Genomic DNA, 21,939 nt, shown 5'->3' on the forward strand with positions numbered 1-21,939 from the left:
GGGAACATTATTACCTTGATTAAATATTTTCTCAAGCCAAAGGCTCTTTCTAGATATTATATACTCAACTTATAAAAAGTTGACACTCCCCCATCCAGACCATATTAGTCTTCATCTCTTTCCTATTCATGACACCAGAGACACTGAGTACTTTGGATCCTGATAAGAGGAAAACCATTGGCTGATTTGTTTTATTCTTTCAATACATATGGCAGAGATAAAGTAGTCTGTCTCAAACCTCATCCCAACCCATCTGCAAATCTCCAAATTCTGTACAGGGAGTTCTCATTGTAATCCCTTGAATCATGCATGTTATAGAACCTTCCAGAATGCTACACTTATTGCCAAATGTTACAGTATCATGTAACACAACACTTTCTTCCTATGTTAAATAACCCAAGAATCTTTCTTCCTGACAATTTCTCAAATTGCAATCACATCTATTGATTTTATCTGTCACTTGTATCAGGACAAATGTTATAATCTAACCCTGAAGTTATCTTTCAAATAACAAGAGAAAACACAATCACAGCCACAGCCACAAGAATGCCCCCCAGAGAAATTTGCCTGTCATTTCTATTAATATGAATATCACAGTGATAATGAAATTATAGAATGAGAATACTGAGGTTGATTTTCAAATGTTAAAACTCATGCTTATACTCAGACTTACTGACCTAATGTATTTCAGGTCCTGAGCTCTTGGACACTGATTTGCATGACTGATTTGTAATCATGTCTATCAATTAATTTCCTTCCCAAAGGGAAATGTCTTCAAAGATACAAGAAGTGTTGACCCCATTTAATGTCAAAAAAAATTGGATGAAGTTGTCTAATGGATAGGGTACCTTTTGTAAGGTGGCCTCTAAGAGCAGGTCACCTGGTTGACAGATGTTTCAGATACCCTGGTGCATCCAATTGACTTTGATGACAAGCTGAACAATTTGTAATTAAAAGAATCATAAAATTGCAACATACTGAGAAAACTGGCATTTCAATATGTAAGAGAGCAGGTCAAAGTTAAGAATTTTAAACTTCTTGTTACCCTTTTTTTATTTTATCATGAAAAGGAAAACATTTTATTTGAGCACTTTGATGATGCTGTATCTCTTTAATAATCTTTTAAATTTGTCTACTCTCTTGAACTTGCGTAGAACATGACCAATGCATTGCTTTTCTTCCTCTGCAACTCTTGTCCATATACTTCCATAAATTTTCTATGGATGTTCACTGGAAGTGCTAAGAACTTTCAACCAATATTCTCAATGGTTCATCAATATCATTGGAATACGTAGATTGTTTATATCAGTAGTCCCTCATCCTTGGTAGTGAGAAGCCTTTCTTTTTATGGTCATAAATCTTTCTGAGAAACTTTGTTATTTTTCTCCAGATATTCTCCACTGATAATATGTTGAAGTCATCTTGTCTACCATGTGATATTCAGTTGCCTTTTGGGGGACCTAATGTTACAGAGACTGTATCATTTCATGTTTTCCTGGCATAGAGTATCATCAAAAAAACGATTCATGTTCAAAACATGGATTTTGGTTTCAGGAAGAATATTGAAGTCTTTAACATAACATTTCTATTTCTATATAGGCATTTCTATTTCTATATAAATTTCTTATTTATATAAATATATATTTTTCCGTATATGAAATCTAGCCGGTTCTACTATTCAATTTGGAACCTCGTTCATTAGCCATCTGCAGTGTCTATTCAAGATTAATTTACTGATGAACCAATTTTTATGGTTTGTACACTGACTTCCATATCTTCTCCATGATAACCTAACAGTTATTCTTTAACTGCTTGGATGGTTTCCAGTGTGAATTTTTCTTAGATATTACTCTACAAATATGTCTCTACAAAATAACCACTTTCTCTGCAATTTATAGTCCAAAGAGAATTTCTTGGGAGCACTGAGAGGTTAAGTAATTGGCCTAGGATCATACAGGCAGTTTTTAAAAATAATTTATGGGTCATCCATTACATTGACAATTTAGTGGATATCTTAAAATCCATTCACAACATAAAGAAGTCAAGACCTATGGTCAAATCTCAGTTCTGTCACTTACTACCCATGTGATTTTTGGGCGAGTCACTTAACTTGTCTAGGCATTAGAGTTAGGATTCCAATCTGTTTTCTGACTCAAAGTTCCCATTTACCTCTTACTTTTTTTCCTCTTTTATTACTACTTCTGTGAGTTTATATTCTAAGTTTCCCATATAGTTTAGATATTAATGTTAAGGATTCTTAAGTTTTCATTAACTTGTTTATGAGGGGGAAAGAGATTAATTGAAAAAAACACTCAAATAAAGAATGTGAAAATCAGAATGGGAAAGGAAGGGCATATATAATCAATGAAACAATAAATTGGGGGAGAGGAGGTTGTAAAGATCAGGAAATGAAGATATTAAGAAGATGAGTTAATAAGGATGAGCAAATATTGAATTAATGAAGAATGTGAAAATGGAAAAAGAGAAACAAAACAAGATTATAAACTTAAAATTTTGAGACTAGAGCTCATAATTGTTTACTATTTAGAGTCCTGTAAAAATAATTGATACTCAATGAATAATTACTGAAAATATGTCATTTTAGATTGATCCAAGATGGTGGAATAAAGGTAAGGACTTGCTTGAGCTCTCCCCCAAATCCTATCAGATACCATTAAATAATGATTCTAAACAAATTCTAGAACAGCACTACCCACAAAAAGATAGAGTGAAACAATTTTCTAGTCCAAGACAATTTAGAAGGTTGGCAGGAAAGGTCTGTTGCAAGAGGGTGAGAAAGGAGTGCAGACCAGCCCCAGCAAACCAAGAACAGGCTTCAGGGTAACTGAATGAATGACTGCAGGGGCAGTTTCCAGACCTCTCAGCCCACAGACACCAATTACAACCTAGAAGGTCTGTAGGAAAAGTCTGTCTCACCTGGTGAGAATGAAGCACAGTCTAGCGCAGATCTTACCAGGGCAGAACAGACCCCGTCAAACCAGGAACAGGCCTTGTAAGTGACTGAATCAGCAGGAGCTGCTTTCAGAACTCTCCACCCACAGATGGTAAGGTGAGTTGAACACCTGGAAGATGACAGATGTTTCTACTAGCACTGGGAGCAGTGCTCAGATCCAGGTTCTGGCCCTGGATGAAAGTCTCAGGGCAAGGAGGAGCACTAGAAGACCAGAGCTTGTGGCCACAGTGAAGCAGGAAACCTCCTCACAGTTTTAGGGCAGAAAACAGTGCTTGACACTAACAGACCTGACACAGGACAGGAGAGTAAGATGACCAGCTGTGAAGAATTTAGCTATTCTCAGCAGTACAATAATCCAAGACAACTTTGAAGGACTTAAGATGAAAAATGCTAGACATCCTCAGAGAAAGAACTGATGGTATTTGAATTCATATTGAAATATACTTTTTTAAAATTTTATTTTTCTAGATTTTTTTGACTTTTATAACACGACTTATGGAAATGTCTTGCATAAATACACATGTATAACATATCCAATTGCTTACCTTCTTAATGAAGATGATTGGGGATGGAGGAAGGGAGATAATTTGGAAATTAAAGTTTCAAAAAACTGTATATGTTAACTATGGAAAAATAAAATACTAAATTAAGTTTAAAAAAGAGGGAGAAGGAACTATACATACAAAAATGTGTATAGTAGGTCTTTCTATGGTGGCACAAATTAGAAATTGAGTGAATACCCATCAACTGTGGAATGGCTGAACAAATTATGGCATATAAATGTAATGGAATACTATTATGCTATAAGAAATGATGAGCAGGTAGATTTCAGAAGAAACTTGAAACACTTATACGAACTGCAACTAAGTAAAATGAGTAAAATCAGGAGAACACTGTACACAGTAACAGTAAAATTGTGACGATCCATCATGATTGACTGAGCTCTTCTAAGCAATGCAATGATCCAAGACAAGTCCAAAAGTTTCCTGCAGAAAATGTTATGAAAAAGAGCTATGGAGTCTGAATGTAGAATGAAGCATATTATTTTCACTTCTTTAAATTTTGGTTTGTTTTTTTTTCACAGCATTACTAGTATGGAAATATGTTTCCATGATTGTATATGTATAACCTATATCAGATCTGGGGGAAGGGGGAGGGAAGAGACATAGGGAGAAAAATTTGGAACTTGAAATCGTATAGAAACGGATGTTGAAGATTATCTTTAAATATAATTGGGAAAAAATAAAATACTACTTACAAATAAATGTCATTTTTATCATGTCATACTTGCTCATCTTATCCTTTTACCCATGCTTTTGCATTTTCATTTAAACAAATTAATGAAAAAGACTTCAAATTCTAAAATGAAGCCATTTCTATTATTGTGATAGTACTTGAAAAAATAATAGAAGCAATCATTACTATTTGATTATTTCACATCACTGTCCCAAGTACTATTACAATGCAGACCCATTTTTTTTAATGTAACTGAAACTTTTGCTAAAAGTTTAAAATTTCAACTGATCTAACAGAACATATGTTTATTTGAGACCAAAATAAACCACTTATCACTGTAGTGCTTGACCTAAGTATTCCCTGAGTACTTCCATCTTTCAACTTTCTAATCCTAATAGAAAATCATTGGTTAGGTTCATATGATTCACTTATGCATTATTCATGGTCAATTTCAGTGATGACAATGCTTTGCTTATAAATTCATTGACTTACTTTGGAGTTAGGAAGCTCAAAATGGATAGCCTCTCACACTCAAGAGTCAGATTATAACTCCATAAATGTCTACAGTTAAGGATGTAGCTAGTTGTGTAGTAGAATGTGCTGTCTGAAGTCTGCCTATTGAAATCTTATATCTATATATAGATACATACACACACACATATTCATGGACACAAATATTATTGTAGCTAAAATAACTCAATTTTACATTTCTCTGCTGTTAATTTCTGCTTATATTGATGAATCTTAAGTATTTTATAAACTAATATTAATAGATAAAGGAGGAAAAAATAGGGAGAAAAGAGATTTAGAGCTGAAAAAGATCTTAGAAATCCTTAAATATTCAATTTACAAATGAGGAATTGGAGGACCAAAGAGATCAAATGACTTGTTCAAGTATACATATATAACACAAAACAAAGCTACGATTTGAATCCAGGTTCCTACAGGGTGAAGGATAATCATGATTGCAATGAGTTCTGAGCATTGAAATTACTCATTTAAAATGTTCAGAAATCTATAGTCATCCTAGGAAAGTGTATTCAGTTCATTAAAGGGCCTTGCCAGGGTAATGATAAAACATTAAAAATAGAAATAATGCCGGCTTTAATTCAAATTCAAACTCAAAGTCTTTCTAGTTGTGTGACCTTGGGCAAGTCACTTAACCTCTGTTTAATTCATCTGTAAAACTGGGATAATAATTGCATCTGCTTCCTTGGAATGTTGTGAGGATCAATTGAAATGATGCTTGTAAAAATCTTAGTACATTACCTGGTACATAGTAGTCACTATATAAATATTAGCTATTTAATTATTGTTATTATTGCTATTATGATCATTCTATTTGGCCAATGAAGACACTGAGATTCAGAGAAATAAAGTGACTTTGCCCAAGTCACACAGCTAGTATGCAAGAGTCAGAGCTGGTGTTTGAACCAAGATCTCAAGAACCAAGGTCCAGTGTTCTTTCTACAATATTGTAGCTGTCTTTTTCTGACTGATTAAAAAGCTAGTTTATTTCTTACATAACACATTTCCCACACTAGTTCATGATTTTGTTGTGTTTTTTTTTAAATTTATTAATGCATCTAAGCAATCTCTTATGTGAGTAATGCATGTGGAAATTGCTTCTTTTTTGTAATAACTTCTCAGAGGCCATGTACTTTTTTTAAAAAATCCAATTTCACTGAAGCCCTATTGAAAACAGTTTGAAATGATCTTAACTAGTAGAATATCATCCATTTCTATTATGTGCAACAGGAATGAATGCAATTATTTTCCCCTAAAACAAGATATACAATGTTGTTCCTTCTTTTATTAACCGTTAAAGGTTGTGAGAAAATAAAATCTTGAAGTAAGGTTCTTATTTTCTTTGGTCAGGCCATATAGTAACAGTGGGCAGACACTGTTCTTAAGTATAGTATTAAGCTACATATTTGTTCTCATAAATAACTTCAAGGTTCTTCAGCTTTGTCTTGACTAGATCAAGTTGATCTATTTAATACAGCCAAGTTAACCTCATGTATTCAGAAATATGACTTTGAGGCATTTATTGGTTATTGAAATTTCTAGTTTGTTCCTGACTTATCCTACTCCAGGCAAGGGGGAAGGGGTTGGGGGGTACTCAGTGGATTAAAGTTCTGAGTCTGGTTCAATCTATTTACCAAATGTAGATAGAGACAACTTTCTGGCTTTATTTTAGGTCCCAAATCATTTTGAAATACAGAAAGAATGGATTGAAGCTAACAATATGAAATTTTATAGGGAGAAATATAATATTCTCTGTGTGGGTTCAAAAATCAATTGTACAAGTTTGGTTTTTTGTTTTTTGTTTTTTTTTTTTTTTTTTAGGATTTTTAGTAGATTTCAAGTTCAGTACAAGTAAGTAGTCTATGTAGAAGCTGAATAAACTACTGTACTAAGGCTACATTAATAAAAGTTTACCTTTCTTTGTGAATGGGATCATAGCTCTGAAATCTACTTCCTTTTGTTGACATCTTGACCATATCTATGGTATTACGCACATGTCTTGAGGAGAGAGAGGGAGAGAAAGGGAGAGAGAGAGAGAGACAGACAGACAGACAGACAGACAGACAGACAGACAGACAGACAGAGACAGACAGAGACAGAGACAGAGAGAGCACACACGGAGAGTTCTCTTATTTTTATTGATGATTTTTTTGGTTTTGCATTATCTTCATTTCTGAATAAATTTCTCTAATTTAGAAAATGAGCTATCCCTTGTCAAAAACATTTTTAAGAGAAAAAATTCAGTTCACCCAAAGTGACCAATATATCGTCTACTTCTGACCACTCATGTAATATTCTACATCTATTGTCTACCACCTTTGCAGTATCTAAGGGAAGATACATTTTCTCAAATCGTATAATTAATTCAGCTTTGTTTTAGGGAAGGAAAATATTTTCAAAGAGACCATAGCCAGCTGAAATTTAAGTGCAATGTTGAGAAAAATCAAAATTGTAAATGTTGGAAACTTAGCCTTCAGGCTTTACTGAAATGTGGGTGCTCCTGAGGATTCTAGGATTTGTGTATTCAATACACAAAACAATGTCATTGGCTTAGGGCCTTTTCCTTTTCTCGCTTTTGTCTGACACTAATTTCTTAGTATTAGCTCAAAGCAGAAAGGCCACCTAACTTTGTTGGTTATGATGAAAAAGGAAGTGTCAGAAAACTTGATTTAAGAATTAGAAAAAAGAAAAGCTAAAAGCTAATAGACTATGCACAAATTTCATGATAATACAACAGGATTACATTCTTCAAAAAGAGAATCCGGGAGCACTAGACAAAATGAACACCAAATAGCCTTGCAGAAAATGAAACTGATCATATTTCTCAGATATTGAAGAACTGACTGCTGATTTGGGGAATATTTTTGAATCAATTATTTTGTTTTGTCACACCATTCAAGCAAATACATAGCACATGGAAAGACCAGATCATATTTAAGTTGTACAGAGGCAGAGAAAGAAACAGAATCACCTGAAAAAAGATTCAAGGACTCTTAGGCATAGTGGTTTAATGGGTGATCCTTGACCAAGAGAATGTTGGGTTCAAGGGGCGTTCCACTAGATTTTTAGGCCCTACAAAGCATGATACTTTACTGATAATATCAAATTCCAGAACATGATGGAATGTTCATATTCTCCCCACAAATAAGTGAAATAGGAGTCACTATTGTTCTATGATATGTAGCTGGATGAATAAACTGTGAATGAATAGATACAGCAAATGGTCAACATACTAGGTCCCAAATTAGAGTAAGGGAGGAAAGCAGATTGCTTTGCCTTTGGGATTTATGTAGCTCTTTCAATAACCTCAAAGTTCTTCATGAAACAAAGGCCTGACTTTTTAAAATCTATATTTTGATAATACTATATGGCTCCAAGTCAAGGAACACCACAGTTTCTGAATAATTTAATTTCAAGGTCATCAAAAAGACAGTTTAGAGGTGCATGCTAAGGGAAACTGCTTGTAACATTATCAATAGCTAATGAATTGCCCAAGGGAAACAATTTGAAAGATGTCTTAAGATAGACTTATGATCAGAAAAGGATGTGGTCAGATCATATAATGAGAGTGAGAGTTGACTGACAGACATACCGTGCAAGCATCATTCTTATCCACCCATTGCCAAGAAGTCTAGAAGACAGTTGCCCATTTTTTAGATTCATTGACAGACATGTTAAAATGTCAAAAAGATAAAATTTTTAAGAGTTGCTCTTTTTTCTAGAGTACCCATATGTGTATATATATATATATATATATATATATATACACCCTTTTTATAGGAAAAAGGAGATTATCAATTCATAAATAACATACTTGAATAAGTTAAATTAAGAGTAAATTGAAGAATACATGAAACCTGATAAAAAAGTTTGATTTTTTTTTCTAATATAGCTCCCCAAATCTACTCCATACTAAAACATCTGTCTAGCTTACTTTATTCTCTCCACTCCTGTAAATTATACTCTAGAACACCAATAAGAGTAACTTGGGATATCAGTATTCTGGATCAGTTTCATTGGTTTGCAATGTTTTTTTTTTTTCCTCTGCATTATGAATATATGACTTTATATATCAATGTATTGTAATATGTTTTCTGCATTATGAGCATAGACACATATCATATAAATGTATATAGATATATTTTCTGATTTGTTGCACATACAGTATAAGTTGTTTTATATTACAGGAAAAAAAGCAGTGACTCATTTCTTCCCTTTTTCTCTTCACTGTGGTTTTATTTGTTGAGCTCTTAATTAATCATTTACCTGCTTTTATAAACACATTATTGAGAACTCCCACAGATGAGCTCAATATACCCAATTATACCCTGGCATAAGTGACACTGCTCAAAATCAGGTCTTTACCATAATTTCAGAGAGATCGATATAATTTTTAATTAAAAAGAGATTTGTCTCATGAACAAATACTAACTGTAATTTTCTAGTTATTTTATCCTTACTCCACCATCCTCAATCTGCTCCATTTCTATCCCTAGCATAAGCAAATAGTTTGCCCCAAAGTTTCTAAATCCTGATTTTTGTGCATTCAAACAGAAAGTATCATGTATCACTTTTAATTATTTTTTTCAACTGTTGTTTCAGTGTTTTTTTTATTATTATTATTTAATGTGATTTTCCTAAAGCCCAATGAACAATGTTATGAGGGCAGAATATCTCTCATTGCTGACTCCTTCAAACTAGATGGATCAACAATATCCTATTGAGCTTAATGACCAAAGCTGGGGAGAAAGTTTTTGACTGAAGTGAGAAGAATGTATTGTTAAATGTTCTTCTATTTTCAAAGTTTTTCTGCATGAATATCTTGGACCTAACAATATTTAAAGTAAATTTTAATGGTTCATTTAGAAGTAGCTGGGCTGATCATAACTGATTCCAAACTAAATAGTAAATCTTAGTGATAATTACAAAAAAATTATTTCTTTGATGCAGTGAAAAAATCACACACATGTAGAATAATTACAACTTAATTCAAGTCACATTTTTTGTTTTGAGTTCACCACGCTCAAGCATCTAGCCCCTCTCTAGTCTATAAAGAAGATCAAATTTCTTTCTTCCTTTTCCCTGGTATAGTCAAAGGGTTCCACATGACTTCCACAGATAGTACTTAACCATGTAAGTTGGTAGCAATCTTCTTCCTGGTTTCCAGGGTTTAAGAAATCCCCTCAGACAGTTGCTTTTCCTAAGCATCTAGCCCAGTGGTAGAGAAGATGCAGACTTGAGGTCACATGTGGGCCCTCTACTTCCTCAAGTGTGGCCCTTTGACTGAATCCAAACTTCATAGGACAAATACTCTTAATAAAAGTTTTTGTTCTATAAAACTTGGATTCAGTCAAAAGGCCACACCCAAGGATCTAGAAGTCCACATATGGCCTCAAGGCTATAGGCTCCCCACCCCTGATCTAGCTTCTATGAGTTTATGGAGAGAGCTAGCTGTTCTGTTAGATAGTGTACAAGATTTAGAATAAAGACCTGAATTCAGTCTGCCTAAGACTTACTGTGTGGCCCTGGGAAGTCATATAACCATTCAGCCTTAGTTTCCTTTTCTGTAGAATGGGGATAATAATAACTGCCTCACAGGCTTACAAAAATCAAATAAGTTGCTATATAAAAAAAGTAAACATTGAATCATTTTTATTATTTCTTAATAATAGCTTGGTATTCCCGCTGTCCACCTCTTTGTATCAATTAACCAAAAACTTCTAGTCTCTTCCTTTGTACATTCATGGGATCTTTTCTTACTTATCTCTCCTTCAGATACCCTTGCCTCTACAACAAAGTAGTATTAACTCATCTAGGCAAATATTCTACTTTTGGTTTGGTTTGTGTTTTTCCCCCATCTTACTGGATAAGTAACGTTACTTACCCAGCAGAGCTTAAATTTCTTGCACTGCTTTGGGAATGACTGATGGAGGAGCTCTTCCCCTTCCCATTCATCTCCTTCCCAATCAGCTGGGAGAGGGCATGAACTTAGGCCTTCAGAGAAGAAATAGATATTCTCTTATTGCTTCCTATATGTCATAAGGATGGTGTTAATTGACTGTGAGATGTAATGGATATGCTAGAGACTCAACATCCCCATCCTTAAAATCTATCCTTCATGTTAGCCATGAAGAATAATAATGACTCTCTGAGCTGAGGGGGAAGGCGAGCAAATGTGTGTTCTCTATCCATCTAACTGGGCCTCTGGTAAACACATGGCCTCCTGCTTAAGCCTGTGTATGAGATGGGACCACATTCTGTTTCTATCTTTTTTCTTTTGGTTTCAGAGTGTTCTGAGATCATGAAAGGCAGAATATATCTTTCCTCTGTTGATACACTGGAGCAATGGGGTTGATGTCTCAGCAGATTCAGTAATGCAGTGGCAACAGTGATATTGGCAGGCATAACATTAGACTAATGGAGAGGGAAAGCATCACCCAGAGAGAAACCTTCACGAAGTCATGCACACACATGCACACATACACACACACACACATACACACATACATATACACACACACACACACACACACACACACACACACACACACAGGTTGATCAGGCTGTCCTCAGTAGAGGTGAAATACAAAATCACTAATATGTAGTCCTTTTGAAAATGTTCTAATGAAGCGTTTGTACTTGTCTGTCAACTGTTTGCAGTCATTCTTTTTTTTATTGCTTTGTGTTCAGCTTTTCTATGTGAGATTAAAACTTCCTTTCTGTCCTCAGTTCATGTTTGTATTTAGTATACGATTTTAAAGATCTCTTAGAGTAGAGTGAAAAATAGACTTCAAGAATATCCACTGAGAATCTAGCTCCCCTACTGAGGAGACAGACAACCCCAAAAGGATGAATACAGGGCCAACCAGGAGGAAAGGTAAGGGACAAAAGTCAGTGAAGGTTGTCAGCTCCTGTGGCTTCAGTCTACAGGTCTCTGCAAGTTTGATATCTAGACGTGTTCTGGGCTAGACTTGATCCAGGATATTCCCCTTATAGTTTGAGTTTGATATTAGAACAATATGAGACATTCATTGGTCATTCATCAGTTAACACAAAAGATATTTACTTAGCCATAGTAAGAGAAAGATACTCTACAGGGACATGCATTCAGGTTGCTGTGAATTGATTCAGCTGAGAAAAAACTCCCCTGACTCTGAGTTGCCTGTGGTAGTCCGCTATCTAAGAATCAAGGTGTTCTTAAAGTGCCTTGGCATTTTAGGAGACAAGGATGTTATTTCAATAGCCCAAGCCATTAGCCTCCTGAAATAATCAAGTCCTAAGTATGGTTTTAACACATTAAGGAAAATTTAGCCTAACATATGATAGACACATTTAGAGACTGCCCCCACCATAACACAAAATGTCAAATAGATCTTATGTTCATCAGGGTGACAGTCAAGGACCCTAGAGATTGGCTATGGCTCTCTTAAAATCAGCATGCTCTTAGAAAAGCAAAATGCAGAGATACTCATTAAATAGCTGCCTATCATACATTGAATCTAACCTATTTCTTCATGGGAAGAGTTGAATATATTCAATTCAGCACACATTTATTAATTACCTACTTATTAAGCAAATCTTGATACTGACACTGACTAAATTCTTCCTTCACATTTTCTTACTGAAAGAAAGAGAATCCCAAAGAAAACTTTGTGCCATATTAGCATAGGCAGGAGCAGAAATATGAAATTTTTCTTACTGCTTCCTGTGAGACAGAATAGGAATTATTGAATTACTGTTGCGATAATACTAGTTGCAGAGGTCAACAATATATTCTGAATCTTGTAAAACCACTGCTAAATTTTCTCAACACTCATCTGGTACCATGGGCACCAAAAAATTATCTGTCAGGAGGGTGTGGATACAACAGAAAGGAGACTATTTATCCTTTAGAACTTCTACCAGCATTTGTATCTCCCTTGAAATCTCTGTGCTGATTGGCATCAATTAAAATGGATTTTAATTTAGTTGATTTATCTACCTTCTCTTTGAAAAAAACAGTTTTGATTCTTTGAATTGTAATGCCAATATATATTTAGACCCTTACTTTGGTAAACAGCCCAAGTTAAATCCTTTTCAGTTTTTGTTTTGTTTTGTGTGTGTGTGTGTGTGTGTGTGTTGTGTGCATAGTGGGTAGGTTTTATCACTGATGTAAAGTTGAAAATCTTCTGTAGTTTAAAAGTTTTATTAAGCTGCATAAGGGTACTGAGAGGCTAACTGATTTCTCCATGGTCACACAGCTGGAAATCATCTGGGAGAGGGCATGAACCTAGGTCTTCCCAAGGCCCCATCTCACTCCAGGTACTACCCCCTGTTCTCTCTCAATGACCTAATATAAGCCTTTATTAATATTGTCCCATTAAATTTCCTTTTCACAGTGATCCAGGCATTTGCTGATAGTGGCCTTTGTCTCTTGGGTAGAATTTTTAAGAGTCTAATTAGCCTTAGCTTACATTCCTTTATTCTACAATCTGACAGATAAGCTATGCTACAATGGGGCTGTCTTTGAAAAGGTTAGTGTAAATTTTGCTCATGGAAACCTTATAGGAACCTGTTTTTCTTTAGGGATTTAACTAGACCAGGCTATCAGCTTGCAAGAGAAGGAGCATGTAGAGGAGGTCATTCTTTGTTGCCCTTACTGATTTCCATTCTTAGAAAGAAGGTTAGGTAAAACATTCAGGCTCACAAAAGGGACAATTTGGCCAGACCTAGATGCAAGGCAGAGCAAATTCAAAGGAAAATCTTATGTAAATCCGAACGAGTCACATTCTTATTAGTTTGGAAATGAGTTTTGCTTGTACAATAGAACTTTACTAGACTCTGCAGCCCCTTTTTTTCTGCATTCATTTCATAGGTTCTTTGAATTCAATACTTTTCCGTCCATAATAGTTGGCAGGGAAAAGACATCCAATTTTTTTCCTGTTGAATTTATTAGCACCTATGTGATGAAAAATTGATTGTACTCATTCATTAACACTAAACATGATTTACACTCTCTGTCCATTCACTGTGTATTCGGTTACTGCTTCCTTAATTTCACACATGCAATATGTACGAAATAGAATTAAAAAGCCTAATTGGAACAATAATGAGCAAATAAATTGATTTCATTTATAGAGTTGGCATGGTTTTCCCCCCAGTTTTGGGAAAGAGAAAGAAGAAAACAGAAAATGTGGATATCCTAGATTGCTCTTACAAAAATTATGCATACTTGTGTGGTTCATTCTCTACTGCTTATGCCTGGGACAAATTCTCATGCAGAAGTAAGCAAGGGTATGTTCACACAATGACAAGCTTACCTGTACTTACAATAGAATAACAGATTTTTCAGAACTGACAGGAACCTAAGAGGCAATCTAGTCCAACCCATTCAAGATTTGTTTGAAGGCCTCTAGTGGGGAAGAACCCACAATATCCTGATGTGATCTATTTCATTTTGGGGGAGCTTTTACTCTGAAGCTTTGTTTTGTTTCCATATTCTAAGGCAAGTTTTACTTTACCTCTTTGTGACTTCCAATCATTGCTACTAGGACAAAGCAAAGCAGGATACTCTCCATGGCAGCCCTTTCTAATTCTTGAAGACAGCTATCCTAGCCCTCCACCTTCCCCCTCCATGCAGTCCACCACTATTCTGTTCTTCAAGTTGAATACCCAAGTTCTTTTTAACTGTTTCCTTGTGGTATAGATATGTTAGAATCATAATAATATTTTGTTTTATATCTAGATGGTTTTCCTCCATTCTGCTCCTGAGACATGGCTTTTGTGAAGGCAACACTTCTTGCGTTTTGTGAAAACTTCTCTAGCATGCAGTATCAATAACCTAATAAATGGGAAAAAATGTGATTATCTCCCCTTGCACAGAATGATATAAAGACATTGAGAACTACCTTGTGCACACTTATATGGACCTTATATAAATCAAGTGCCTTAAGAAATGATACTGTAATTATGCCTTAATATAGATGTGATAAAAGGCCCTCAAATTTCTGCTACCTAAAACAGACATTCCAATTTTATCTCCTTGAATGTTTGAAATACATCCTATGTTGGTTTAAGTTATTAAAGACTATAAAAATGTGATCTTGGAGCATTTGAAGTTTTGATGGATCCATGAATTTAAAGTCTGAGAATTCCCATGTCCATTTCCATTAAGAGACAATATGTCATAATGGATAGACTATTCTAGTGAAATTCATGAAAAAACAGATATGTATCCTAATAATATAAGCAAATCATTTCATATCTCTCAGCCTCAGTTTCCTCATCTGTAAAATAGTGCCTTTAGTGACTACCTCATCAGGCTGTCTTGAGGCTTAAATGACTAAGGTAAGTAAGTGACTATATAGGCATCAACAACTTTCATAAACTCACATAAAAAATATTCCCGGTACATTGGAGACTTTCTTCTTGGTCTATTAAAATATTAGCCTACCAGTGTTTCACTTGGGTTGTAAGCCATCTCTTATCATTGAAACACAACAGGACTTCTTTTTTTTTCCACCATGTCTCTTGTCAATATCTTTTATGGAACATTATGTATGAAAGTCATGTGTGATGTGTTACAATCTACTTATATCCACAACCCATTACCCTTTTGGTGACTTATAATTCTAACTCTTCTAAAATGTTTTATTCCATAATTTGCAGGCATAAAGTATCTCTGGGTGGTAAAGTAATGGGCCACAGAAGCAGTGAGTAGTTTATGACCATTTATAATCGTTACAGAAACAGTCATCATAATAATACTGCTGATAGTGAACAGTAGTATTGTACTTTAACGCGTCTAAAACAATTTACTCACAACAACCTTCTAAAGCAGGTAGTATTAAAAGTATTACATGTCCCAATTTTGACTTAACCTGAACTCAACTTACACAAGTATGTCCAAAGCAATTTTCATCTGTATCCAAGTATCAGCGCACAATGACAGATTAACTCTAAATGTATGAGCAATATTCATTTTTCATTCAATTTGGTTTTTCACTGTAAATGGTTGGATCAATATTTCATATTTCTATGCCTTTTATTGATGAAGGCTTATAGTGGGTTTTTTTTAATGCTGTTAACATCTCATCAGTGGATACTTCTTTTGTTTAGACTTGGGCAGTTACAGAAACATCTGTAACTGAAAAAAAATTATCTAATGTTATCTTCTGTGTGCAGCTATAACTATGGGCAAGGCAGGACTCTTGGAACGTATTAAGCCATTGTTGCTCATTAACATTTTAGCACAAATAAACTTAATGCACTATCTAACTCATTGCTTTTCAAGACTTTAACAGATTAAGGCTTACAATAGGTAAATTTTGATTTGGGGGAGAAGAGACCTGTCCAGCCCCAATGGTGTCCCCAGGTATTTATGAGGCAGCAAAAAGACCCAGAAGAGTTTAGGAAAAAAAATATGGAGAGGAAAACTAGTGAATCAATTTTTCAGTCAATCAGAAATCATGTATTAAGTCTAAATATGTGTCAGGCATTATGCTAGTTTCTAGGGATGCAAAGACAATGCAAAGAGATGATGAATACAGATTTCATCAGCTTTACAGTTTTGTGAGGAGTTAGCACTGTGTGACAGACAGGCAAATATTACTATTCTCATTTAACAGATGAGAAGACTTGAAGCCCTGGACAATTAAGTATCTTTCTCATTGTCATTGAGTAAAAGCATTCATCGTATAGTCAGAAACCATAGCTCCTGATTGCCATTCTCTAAAGCTGCTTCCATAACTTCATCTGGAACAGATTTTCAAGGTCACTTAAAAGTTCAACTACTATAGAAGAAAATGCTATAATTCTTAAAAAACTTGTTGTGTTCCACAAGGTCTAATTGTGCATTATTTTTTTTCCATTTTAATTTTTTTTAATGTGTATTTATTTATTTTTAGTTTTCAACTCTCATTTCTACAAAATTTTGAGTTTCAAATTTTCTCCCCATCTCTCCCCTCCCCCACCCCAAAACACCATGCATTCTGATTACCCCTTCCCTCAATGTGCCCTCCCTTCTATCACACCCTTCTCTTCCCTTATCCCCATCTTCTATCTTGTCTTGTAGGGCAAGAAAAATTCTATAGCCCATTACCTGTATTTCTTATTTCCCAATTGTATGCAAAAACAATTCTCAACATTCTTTCCTAAAACTTTGAGTTCCAACTTCTCTCCCTTCCTCCTTACCCATCCCCACTGAGAAGGCATGGAATTCAATATAGGCTATATATGTGTAGTTTTGCAAATGACTTCCATAATACTCATATTATGTAAGACTAACTATATTTCCCTCCATCTTATCCTGCCTCCATTTATTCTATTCTCTCTTTTGACCCTGTCCCTCCCCAAGGGAATTTACTTCTAATTACTCCCTTCTCCCATTTGCCCTCCTTTCTGGGCTAGTTGTGCATTATTGGAGATGATATCTTAACGTAGATTCTGTGAACTTTCTTATTTGGTATTTTAAGAACCACATCTCAATATAATTGTGTTTCTTTATAATACTATATATATTTTATACATTCAAAATCTCATGCTCTTCCCTCTTTCTAATTTCTCCATTAATGTCAAGGGTATAACCCTCCCAGTAACTCTGAATTGAAACCTCAATGTCAGTATCATACTCAACTCATTCTCTCTGCCTCTGTCTTTGTCCCTGTCTCTCTCTGTCTCTCTGTCTCTGTCTCTTTCTCTCTCTCTCTGTCTCTCTCTCTCTGTCTCTCTGTCTCTCTTTCTCTGTCTCTGTCTCTCTCTGTCCCTCTGTCTCTCTGTCTCTCTCTCTGTCTCTCTGTCTTTCTCTCTCTCTCTTTCTCTCTCTCTCTCTTCCCACCACCACATTCAATCTGTTCCCAAATCCTGTCAATTTGGTCTTCTTAACATCTTTCACATATGCCATATTCTCTCCTCTGACATTACCATCGTCCTGGTTCTGAGCCCTCATTATATCATGAACTACTTTGAAATAGTTTATGGTTGGTTTTCCTACCTCAGGTCTCTCAGCACTGCAATTAATCCTTCACTCACTTGTCAAATTGATCTTCCTAAATGACCATTCTGACCATGTCAACCTCCACCATCCTCATTCAATAAAATCCAGTGATTCTTTATTACCTCTAGGGTCAAATATAAAATTCTATGTTTTCCTTTTAAGGCCCTCCAAGATCTGCTGATGCTTAATAAATAAATGTTTATTGGCTGACTAAAAATAATACTTTGAGAAAGGATACATAGACTTTACCAAACTGCCAAAGAGAACTATCCATAAAAAAATTAAGAATCATTGTTAGGCTCCTTATTTAAATGGAATAATGTGTATTTATTTTGATCTATAACTATTAAATAAGTTTGATCTAGAAACACTGAGTTGAAATACAGGATTTTACCTTGCATATAACTTCAGAAACTGAAGAGAATTCTAGCATTTACTGGAGATTTGAATAATGGATATCACATTTGTCATGAGGTTCTTTAAACTTCTATAACATTTTTCAATCCATCCAAGAGTAACTTTGGTCAAGAATTAACATATACCCACAGTCACATTCTATCTAACTTTATTGACTATTACAATAGGTTTAATAGTATGCCTGATGTTATAGAAGGTGATAATTATATGCAATCACTCTACTTGACTATAACTGTTTTCATCGAAGCACATTTACACAAGGAAAAATTCTATGAACATTTGTGTTTGTTTCTAATCGAGTTTTCTAAAATAAAATTCTCACTTGCAGTGATGAAACATTTGAGATTTTCTCTAGAAAAACAATCTGTTGCTGTTGAATCTTCATCCCAAATCTTCTTCTCTTTATTTATGTCTCTGTCTTAGATAATTCCCATCCCATGAGGATTTTAAGAACTGTCAGTGTATGTATGTATGTGCATGTGTATATGTATGTGTGATGTAGTGTTAATATTATGCCTCTGTGCCAAAGGGAAATGACAGGGATACAACTTATAAAGATATAGGGAAGAGTTCTTGCTTTGTTACTAGCAAAAGGAAAAAGCTCTACTCTGAATTCTCCCTAGGATATCTGGAATTTAAACTGCTGTCTCTGCCTACAAATCATTTAAAAAAAATATATCATGTTTCCCTGATATGATCTGATACCTCTTTGTGTTGTAGTTCAGTAGTTTCAATCATGTCTGATTCTTCATGATCCCATTTAGGATTTTCTGGACAAGATACTGCAGTGGTTTGTCCTTTCTTTCTTCAATGCATTTTACAAATGAGGAAACTGAAACAAACAGGGTTAAGCAACTTACCAAGGGTCACGCAGCTAGTAAGTATTTGAGACCAAATTTGAACTCATGAAGTGAAGTCCTCCCGACTCCAGGACTGGCACTCCATCCACAGCACCACCTGGCTGCCCTGATATTTCTTTTTCTTTCTAATTAAATAGAAATGTCTATAACTAGAAAGACTTAACAACTTTTTAATCCTACATGAAGCCATTACCATTACAACTATCATTAATAACCATGGACACATACTTCATGAGGCAAGTGCTTTGGAGAGAGCAGCATGACTTCACTCTTTGCAACTTCTGATCATTTTACAGTGGTCTCCCTGGTACAGAGACTTGGCTATTGCATTTGGAGTCAGAAGACTTGGTTCCAAACCTGCCTCTTAAACTTACTCTCTCTATGATCACAGGTAAGACATTCCAGCTTTCAAGCCTCACTTTCTTCATGGAAATTGAACAGGTTGAACCAGATGACTTTTCCAGGTTTTTGTTGTTCTGGTTTTGTCTTTTCCAGGTCTGAAAGCTCAATCTTTTATATGTTTTAGATACTTTTGCATGGTTTCCAATTTTCCCCTGATTTTAACTAAGCACAAATACTTCCATCCTTATTTCATATTACCTCAGGATTTTCTATAAATTATACTTTGGATTTCTGGTTTTATCAACATCTAAAAGAATAAAAAGTATAGTATAAATTCCTCATTGTTTTGAGATGCTTTCATTCTTCTCTGGTGTAGTTACCTAGGAAACAACCATGTGACAGAGCTCAATTCCTCTTATCTCCGATATACTTGATCATCTTATATTTATGTTATGCCTCCTAAACATGGTCAGCTTAGTTTCAGAATTGTATACAAATTTTCATTTAAAAAGAATACCTTTTTCCCCCTGTGATCCTAATGTTTATACATATTTTGGATGGCCTGATCATTTAGCTGCTTTACTTTTATACAACATTACCTCCCATTGATTTGCATTATAGCAGGTTTTATTATGCAAGGGTATGGTTTATTATGTTGCTGATACATCATATTCAGATGGCTATGAAAATTAACTGGTGTGCATGCTCAGCAGCTAATTTCCAACCTCAGAGCTTTGAGATATAAGCTGGACACCCATATTTTTAAAAGGCAAAAATGATTTAGCCAGTTTATTGCTGACCTTTAACTTTATTTTGTTGGAATTTTTATGATGCCACTAAACCTGTTATGTGTAAATAGTAGATACTTAGAGTTGCAAACATCGTGGCTGCTGCTTCCCTGCTGAGAATAAGGCAAGTCACAGTGGGAGACTGGGCCTGACAAGGATTCTACTGGGGGAAAGTAAATGTGGCTTCTTCCTCTTCTTTTTCTAGTTCTGGATTGAGGCCTGTTTAGAGCCAAATCTATAGTGTCCACACTTATGGAATAAGTGATACCAAGATGGCACATGACCCCAAACATGCTCATTTATTCTATACTTTTTTTTTTTTTACTCTTTCAATTTCCAAGAGTTTGAAACTGATGAAGTCACAGAATAAAATCTGTTTATCCTATTTGCCCTCCTTCCACTCTGGGTCAGTCTGTCCTTTCTCTACTACATATTCCACAGTGGAAATCTCTTCTAAGAGCCACGCTGAGCACCATCCTAATACAAAAGTAAGCTGTCTTTTCATTCCTGCTGGTTGGTGCCTTTCTTAGAAGCAATTGCCAAGTAGCTAATTATTTTGTCTTAAAAGTTTATCTGTCTTCCAACTTTTCTTGAGCTTAAGTATAAATCACCATGGATACTCCAACTATTAAGTGTTAAGTGTTGTATTTGCTTGTAGCCTGAGTAGATTTGATTACTGTGTAAGGACATCCTGATTTTTTTTTTCTTTTAGTTTCATTTTGAGGGCACCTAGGTGGTATAGTAAATAAAAGTGCTTGACCTGGTGTCAGGAAGACTTCTCTTCCTGTGTTCAAATCCGGCCTCAGACACTTACTAGCTATATGACCCTGGGCTAGACACTTCACCATTTGCCTCAATTTCCTTATTTGTAAAATGGGCTGGAGAAGGAAATGGAAAATCGCTCCAGTATCTTTGTAAAGAGAACCCCAAATGTGATAGCAAAGAGTCAGACATGACTAAAAGGACTCAACAGCAACAAATTCGTTTTTGACCCAGAGAAAACTTAAATACAGACACTCCATATCCAAGAATATATTATCCTATCTAATGGATGATGGCTAGATCCTGGGCTGCTACTTCTACACCAAAATAGGGATGCCTTGATAGAGACCTTGATTTCACTGGTATAGGGAACTCTCAAATAAGAAAACCCTCCACCAATCCCTCTGCCAGTTCAGGTTGACACTTTTGCTGAAACTTATACCATTAAGTAGCTCCCTGAGTCATTGAGACATTAAAAGCATTGTCCAGCATTTCAGGCAGTAGTAAATGAGTGAGTGAGACTTAAACTCAGATTTTCCTGGTTTAAAGTTTAGTGGTCCTATGAAGTTTTTTTTTTTGTTTTGTTTTTTTTATATTCTGAAGCATAAGATTAAAAAAATATATATCAAGTGAGGCTATTCCATCTCTCTCCATGACTACTGCCTGTGATGCATTTGGACCATAAATAGTTACCCTAATCAATGAATCCTGTTATCTTTTGTATGGTAGAAGCTGTATGCTATAGGGTTTACTACATTAGACACAGAATCAAGAAGATGAGGTTCAAATTCCATATCTGGTGTTTTCTAACTATGAGTCAAATGACTTTGTGTACTATTTCATTTTGCAAATTGTCATCATTTGGAGACTTGTTTGTGTCATTGGCTATTACCCATAACACCTTCTTAGACATTTTGCAGGGGTTAAAATAATTTCGCTCATCAAGCACTGTTGTTTGAGGGATATAATGTTGAGAAGCCCTAGGGATTCAGGGAGAATTTTCCAAGGAGATTCTACATAAAGATTTTGTTTTCAATTTTTCTTAATTGTCACACATGG

This window comes from Notamacropus eugenii, chromosome 6, assembly GCF_028372415.1.
Source record: "Notamacropus eugenii isolate mMacEug1 chromosome 6, mMacEug1.pri_v2, whole genome shotgun sequence".
NCBI classification, from domain to species: domain Eukaryota; kingdom Metazoa; phylum Chordata; class Mammalia; order Diprotodontia; family Macropodidae; genus Notamacropus; species Notamacropus eugenii.